This window comes from Colossoma macropomum, unplaced genomic scaffold, assembly GCF_904425465.1.
Source record: "Colossoma macropomum unplaced genomic scaffold, Colossoma_macropomum, whole genome shotgun sequence".
NCBI lineage: Eukaryota > Metazoa > Chordata > Actinopteri > Characiformes > Serrasalmidae > Colossoma > Colossoma macropomum.
In genome coordinates, this window is record NW_023494792.1 from 39,679,806 (window position 1) to 39,687,259 (window position 7,454).

A 7,454-nucleotide genomic window follows, 5' to 3' on the forward strand; every position below is an offset into this window, starting at 1 on the left:
AAAGTATCATGTTCTTATGAGAGAACACTGAAATATTCTACTGCTTGTTCTGCTAAACATTTGCACTGCAGGCTTACTAGTTCCCCTCAAAAGCAAAGAGCAGTATGGGGGCTTTAACACACTCTTTAAACGTGTCCAGGCAGGCTGAAGTGTGAATGACTCACACTGATGTAATAGACAGTGATACACTGTGAATAGGGAAAAGAGCTGAAAGGAGGCTTTGATTTAGTCTTGCATTTGGCTCAGAAGAATCAACAGAATCTTTGTGGGACTGAAAAAGTGACGGAAGTAAAAGAGTGTGTGTGTGTGTGTGTGTGTGTGTGTGTGTGTGTGTGTGTGTGTGTGTGTGTGTGTGTGCAACAGAGAAATAAGGTGAAAAATGAGAGACACGTGCTATGAGATTAACATAAAGAGATATTATGAGAAATTATAATAAAACCTAGAAACAAACCCTTACCCAAGGTCAACACTGTATGAATTTAAACATAACCAAAACCAAAATCAAAATCAAAACCTAACTTTATTCAAAGGCACCCAAACACACATGAAGTCTTATGCAAAGGCTGTGGTACCCTTGGTCAAAGGACATGTTCTGTTGAATTTCTTATTGCAAATATCCTGTATCTGGTACATAATTATGGCATATTTCTGCAAAGTTTAGGGTACAATTCCAATTTCTTTGCTGAATTTCCAGCCAGTACCCTAAATTTAGCAAATAAATAGTAATTGTGCACTAAACCTTTCAACATTGTGCTCCCTGTAGAGGATGTGTTAACTTATGTCCTCTTTAGTTACAAAACGTGTAATTTGACCAGGGGTGCCCAAACTTTTGTAAGTTAAATATAGGCAACTGTGCAAACGGCATTTTAATTTAAATTGTCTACCTTAGCGGTAAAAACACCATGTATAATATAATTAAATGCAAAAAAAAATAAAATAAAATACACTCACCAACGACTTTATTAGGAACACCTGCATACCTACTCATTTATGTAATTATCTAATCAGCCAGTTGTGTGGCCGCAGTGCAGTGCAAAAAAATCATGCAGATATAGGATAGCAGCTTTAGGTAATGTTCACACATTTGAGTATTTCTCAAACTGTTGATCTCCTGGGATTTTCACATACAACAGTCTCTAGAGTTTACTCAAAATGGTGCAGCAAAGAAAAAATATACCATGAGCAGCAGTTCATGGACAGAATTGCCTTGGTGATGACAGAGGTGAACATAGAATAGTCAGATTGGTTTAAGCTGTTGAAAACGGTCTGATAACTCACATAACCACTCTGTACAGTTGTGGTGAGCAGAAAAAAAATCTCAGAATGCATTACACGTTGAACTTTTAGGCGGATGGACTACAACAGCAATAGACCACATCAGTTCCACTTCTGTCAGCCAAGAATAGCGAGCTGAGGCTGCACTGGGAACAGGTTCATCAAAACTGGACAGTTGAAGATTGGATAAATGTAGACTGGTCTGATAAATCTTGATTTCTTTTGAGGCACACAGATTGTAGGGTCAGAATTTGGCGCCAACAGGATGAATCCATGGACCCAAACTGCCTTATGTCAACAGTCCAGGTTGTTGGAGGTGGTGTAATGGTGTGGGGAATGTTTTCTTGGCACACTGTGGGCCCATTAACACCAATCATTCATTAATGGTCAAATGCCACAGCCTATTTGAGCATTGGTGCTGACCATGCGCATCCCTTCATGGCCACCATTTACCCATTATCTTACTTAAAGAAACATTCTGCATGTGTTACAACACATGGCTATATAATGAAGAGTATGGATACTGGACTGGCCTTCCTGTGTTCTGTGGTGCTTTTTGAACCCTATACACATCAGCTGAAGATTATATATATATATATAAACAATAAAGGCTCATTAGGTAAAATATAATTTTTTATTTAATACAGCTCAAACAGGATGTTTTCTATTTTTTTTATAATTTCATTAACATAATTATGGAAATAAGCTGTGAGAGCATGTTACTGACAGACTGTGCCTTTTCCCACTACTTACAATTCAAACACACACACACAACACCTGCATATGCATGTGTAGGCATGTCCATTCATGCATAGCTTTCAGCTCCATTATTGTATTTCATAATATTGGATACGTGAGGCTCACTTTAGGGTTCCCCAGCTAGCCACACTGGCAGAAACCTTTTGAAATTTGGGGTTCTCTGAAGGACCTAAGATTAATTCTAACCTGGAGATGAAGCATGATGCTTCATGGAACCCATGGAAGCAGAGTTTCCTGCAAGAACTTTTAGATTTTTTAAGGTTCTTCAGGTAACCTCATTATGTAGGAAGGTTTTTTTTAATAGTATTACTAATTTCTTTGAGTACAAAATAGGATCCTCAAGGCAACATAAGGTTTTACAACGGTGCAATAACATCATTACTAACAAATTGTGATTCAGGGAGTCCAATAACATAGACATGGGTGCAGGCAGTTTAATAGAAAGACAGGTAATGCTTTCTGAAAGACAAAATCCAAAATACAATCTGAAAAAAATCAGAAACAGAACAGATACAAAATTCAGTGATATAAGAAAAAGTAAAAATTCTGTAAGGCTCAGGAATGTTCAAGATGGTGGGCAGTGCGGTTATTAATATAGCAGATAAGCTGCGCACCTAGCATTTTTTATAAATGGGGGTGTGTCAGTCTGAAAGATAGCTAGACCCGATCCTCTGGATGCAATAATTGAATAACATTATTTTCAACCCTGCTTTTGAACTGACCATGAAAATTACATGATGAATACAGTTTTTGGCTTTCATAACTGACATCCAGTGAGAGAAACATATTCCAATCCTCTACAACCATAGCCATTTTGTTCTCATACCACTATATTTTTTATCCTTAATAGGGATATAAAGACATAGAGTTATGGAGTTATAGGGATAGAGTTTTTATACCATTTTAAGATTTCTTTCCTGCTCTCTTAAACAGGAGGTTTTTTAAGGATTCTTTGATAAGGCAATGGTTAAATATAGAACAATAACATCTTAAGGAACCATTTGAATGCTTAAATAGTTCTTTGTAGATTAGATGATGGTTCTGTGTGTGTGTGCTATTCAAATTAAGCTACAGTTGCCTCTGTAAGGTTATGATGGTCAGTTATTATACTCTTGAATGTGTCAATTATTGTGTTCTGTAAAGAACCTTTTAAAATGCTGTTTATAACACCAAAACAATATACATTTTACAAGCAATATAATCTTTTTCTGGTATTTTATGGAATCATTGAGGTGTAGAACTGTATGTTCAAGCCAAGAAATGTAGTTATGTTGTAACTGAAGTTTGAGGGGAGGAGCATGGCTGAAACTCCTCCTTCTTTCAATCTAACGCCCTATAAGTTCACATCCTCACCTTCCGTTCCCGTGATGACGTGTTCGCAATCAGTTGTGTGACGCTGGTGCAGCTGCAAGCCACTCTGGCACAGACCTCTATTCTCTCTTGTGAGTTTCCTTCGGCCGTCAGCCTGCTCCTTACGCAGATACAGACCAGTCCGCATCCCAAAGAACCTATTTTCATCGTACCCGCTGCTCCGGCTGGCGAGCCTCCGATCTCGGATCTCGTTTCCCCGCCTCGCGCGGTCTCCAGGCCCGGCTCCGGCGCTTCCAACGCAAATGCGGCGCTTGAAGCCTCGACGGCCCGCGTTCCTCCGCTCCTGCCCTCGGCCTCCACGAGCTTCATTCAAACTGCACCCTTCGCATATTCTACATGACGTCACCCCTTCACGCCATTCCAACCCGTTCCACTAGCCACCAGTTCTCCTCTGTCTTGCCCTTGTCTTTCCACCTCCCTTGTATTCCCCTCTTTTCTCTCTAGCGTGAGGCCAAACTTCCTGTCCCTTATCACGCCTTGCATCTACTCAGCTGGACGCAATGCTTTATTTTGTTAAGATAACTTTTTCACTGTTTGTATGTCTGTTTTCCTGCTTCCTGCACAGTTTTATTCTGCTGTGTATGTTCTCAATTGGGACTCACTCATGCAATCCTATCGCGTTGTCCTCACTGCCCCGTAATGTAATGTGGATAGAGCCACTTAATTTCCTTACCTTCTATTCCATGTAGTGTTACGTTTTTTAATGTTACATGCTCAAACTACTGATCCAAGCACCTCCCCCTTTCTATAGGATTTTTATCCATCTCACTTCCACCCGTTTTCGTCCCTTGCCGTTTTCATCCTTTGCCTTTATCATCCCTCCTCCTTCCTTTATCGTCCCTCCCCTTCCCTCATCATCCCAGCCTCTCTCTCTCACACACACACAGACTTTCACCCATTCACCCCCCCCCCACCCCTTTCATGCCCCTATCTCAAGCCTCCATCCAATCTCGGCTACATCTCAGTCCGATCCATCCTGGATCAGCTCCTGCAACTCCCTTCTGAGTCCACATGGCTCCATCTCCACCCAGCTCCATCTCAGATCAGCACCTGCAACCCAGCTTTGCAACTCCTTTCTGACTCTACACGGCTCCATCTCAGCCCACTCCATCTTGGATTGGCTCCCGCAACCCGGCTCTGTAACTCCCTTCTCATCTCAAGTTCAACTCCTTCCTGGTTCAGCTCTGATGTGTCTCAGCTTTGCGACTAGTCTCTCCCCTCGGCTCCATCTGGGATCGGCTCTGTCTCGGTTCAGCTCCAGCATCCCAGCTCTGCAACTGCTTTCTGACTCTACATGGCTCTATCTCGGATCGGCTACTACCCAGCTCGGCAACTCCTTTCTGACTCTTCATGGCTCCATCTCATCCTGGCTTCAACTCAAGTTCAACTGCTTGTTCAGCTCCAGTGTGTCTTGACTCTGCAACTCCTCACTCCATCTCGGATCGGCTCCAGCACAACTCTGCTCTGCAGCTTATTTCTATCTCGACTTTGCTCCATCTTGGATTAGTTCCCATATAGTCAGCTTTGCAACTTGTTTTGGATTCCACTTGGCTCCATCTCAAATCAGCTCCTATGCAGCTCAGTCCTGCATCTTGTCTGAGGCTTCACTCAACTCCATCTCAGATCAACTCCAACTAGGTTCGCTTCCAACACAGTCAGCCCCATGGCTCATCGCTGTCTTACCTCGGCTTCACCTCAGATCAGCTCCGTCTTGGATGAGCCTTATATTGCCTCCGTTCCATTTCTTTATTTTTCTGTCTGACTGGACTATTATTGGTTTGTTCGAAAATGCTGCCTGTATCCTGCTGCTCTCCTAGTCTCTTTGACCGTTCTTCGGCCACCTCTGATTTGACTCCTCTCGTGCTGTTGCCTTTACTCTCAGCTCGTTCAGCTCTCAGTCCTGGGAGCCATGTCCTTTCACCATTGTCGGTTTTTGGGGGCTTAAACTCCAAACAAGCAATCAAGTGATTCTCATCCAATGTTATAATTAAACAACCGTGCTGTTGCCAACAAGATCTTCCATGCCAAACAACCTCCCACAGTGGCCGGAGAATCATCCATTTGCCTCATTCATCAAGCCCATCAACCCTCGTATGGACCAGCTACCTCTAACAGCCATTCCTGCTTCATGTTAATTTCCTTCAGGATGTAATCTGCTTTATTCCCATTCCAACCCATTTGCCTGCCATATTTAACACAATCTTCTCAATCCGGTGTCGACCAGAGGAGGATGGGTTCCCCTGTTGAGCCTTGGTTCCTCTCAAGGTTTCTTCCTCACTGCGAGTTTTTCCTTGCCACTGTCGCCCTTAGCTCACTCATCAGGGGTTCAGACCCGGACCTCTTTTCTGCCTTGGCTAAACTTCTCTACCTAACCATACCATGCCTCAGATACCCAAATGCTAGACTGTCTGACCAATCTCATTCTGAATCCAGCTCCTTCATATTCCGCTGGCATACAGTCTTACCAAGTTTTCTACCCAAGCTAGACATCAACAGCTTTTGAGTTCATCCTGGAGCCTTTTGGGGATCTGGCCTTCTAGCTACAGGCAGAAGCTGCCCAGAACTCCAGCCCAAATTCTCAGAGTTCTCCCCCCTCCCTCAATCAATTCGTCCTCATACTACCACCACATGTTGATGGCATGGTCTGAACTCACAAAATGTAGTTATGTTGTAACTGAAGTTTGAGGGGTGGAGCATGGCTGAAACTCCTCCTTCTTTCAATCTAACGCCCTATAAATTCACATCCTCACCTTCTGTTCCCGTGATGACATGTTCGCAATCCCCACCTTCACCCCATCTCCTCCCCATTCCTCAGTCCTGCATCAGGCCTACTACAGCTATGAGGGGGGATCTGGCCTTCTAGCTACAGGCAGTAGCTGGCCAGAACTCTAGCCCAAGTTCTCAGAGTTCTCCCCCCCTCCCTCAATCAATTCTTCCTCATACTACCACCACATGTTGAAGGTCTGAACTCACAAACAACAATTTAGGCACCTTTTATTAAGAGTGTGTGTGTGCGCTCCTGATTCAGATGCTCCATCTGCAGGCGTGATTGAGGATGGTGGACAGAAAAGTACAGCTTATTACCGCACATATAAAAATGAGAAGTGCCTCAGCAGAAATTGAGGACAGACCAGGCTATGTTTTATCAAGTTTTTAACTGCCAGACAAATGGCTGATTACATAATTGCATGAAAAAAATAGGTGTACAGTTGTTCCTAATAAAGTGCTCGGTGAGTGTACACCACTGACGTGGTGGTGGTATGTTAGTGTGTGTCATGTGGGAACGAGTGGATCAGACACAGCAGTGCTGCTGGAGTTTTTGAATTGCACACTGGGCATTATGATAAGTTTGTTTGATAACAGTATTTTCAGTGACTGAATTTTCTAAAATAATCTCTACAATATGTAGGTCTACTAATATATTATAGAACTGCAGAACTATAATTTCTGTCATGTCAGCTTGTGCTTTTGGCTTTTTGATCACCAGTAAATGCTAAATTAGCATTTTTACAGAGCATTATTTTCATTAGTAATGATAAAACATTAATAGCACTCACAAACATCGATCAATTTTATGTAAAGGACCCACTTCTCATTTCTTATAAACGGGCCGTTCATCCCGCAAAGTGTTTCTTGTCATGAAATTTGTCATAGTCATAGATTTACATATCCATAAACATTCAGAGCTACATGTTCAAATCCACCAAGGAAAAGAAGCAAGTGACAGTGTATTTTGACTGCATGGTATAGTAAAATGTAACATTTGTGCCTCATACATTTAATTATTTTTTAAATAATTATTTGGCGTAGTTTAATCAAAGAGAAATTCTGATATTTTGGCAAATCTTATTTTACTTGTTTATGTAAGCTGTTATTTGATAAGAGAATGTATTGAAAGAGACTGTTTTGTGATGTATACTCTAAAAAGTGCTAAGAGGAAAACAATCCAACCACACAGCTGAGTCGCTACTGGACAGTATTAATGTTAATGTAACCCAGCACGAAGAGTTGGTTATTTAAAATATAGGCTGGGTTAACCATTCAGTATT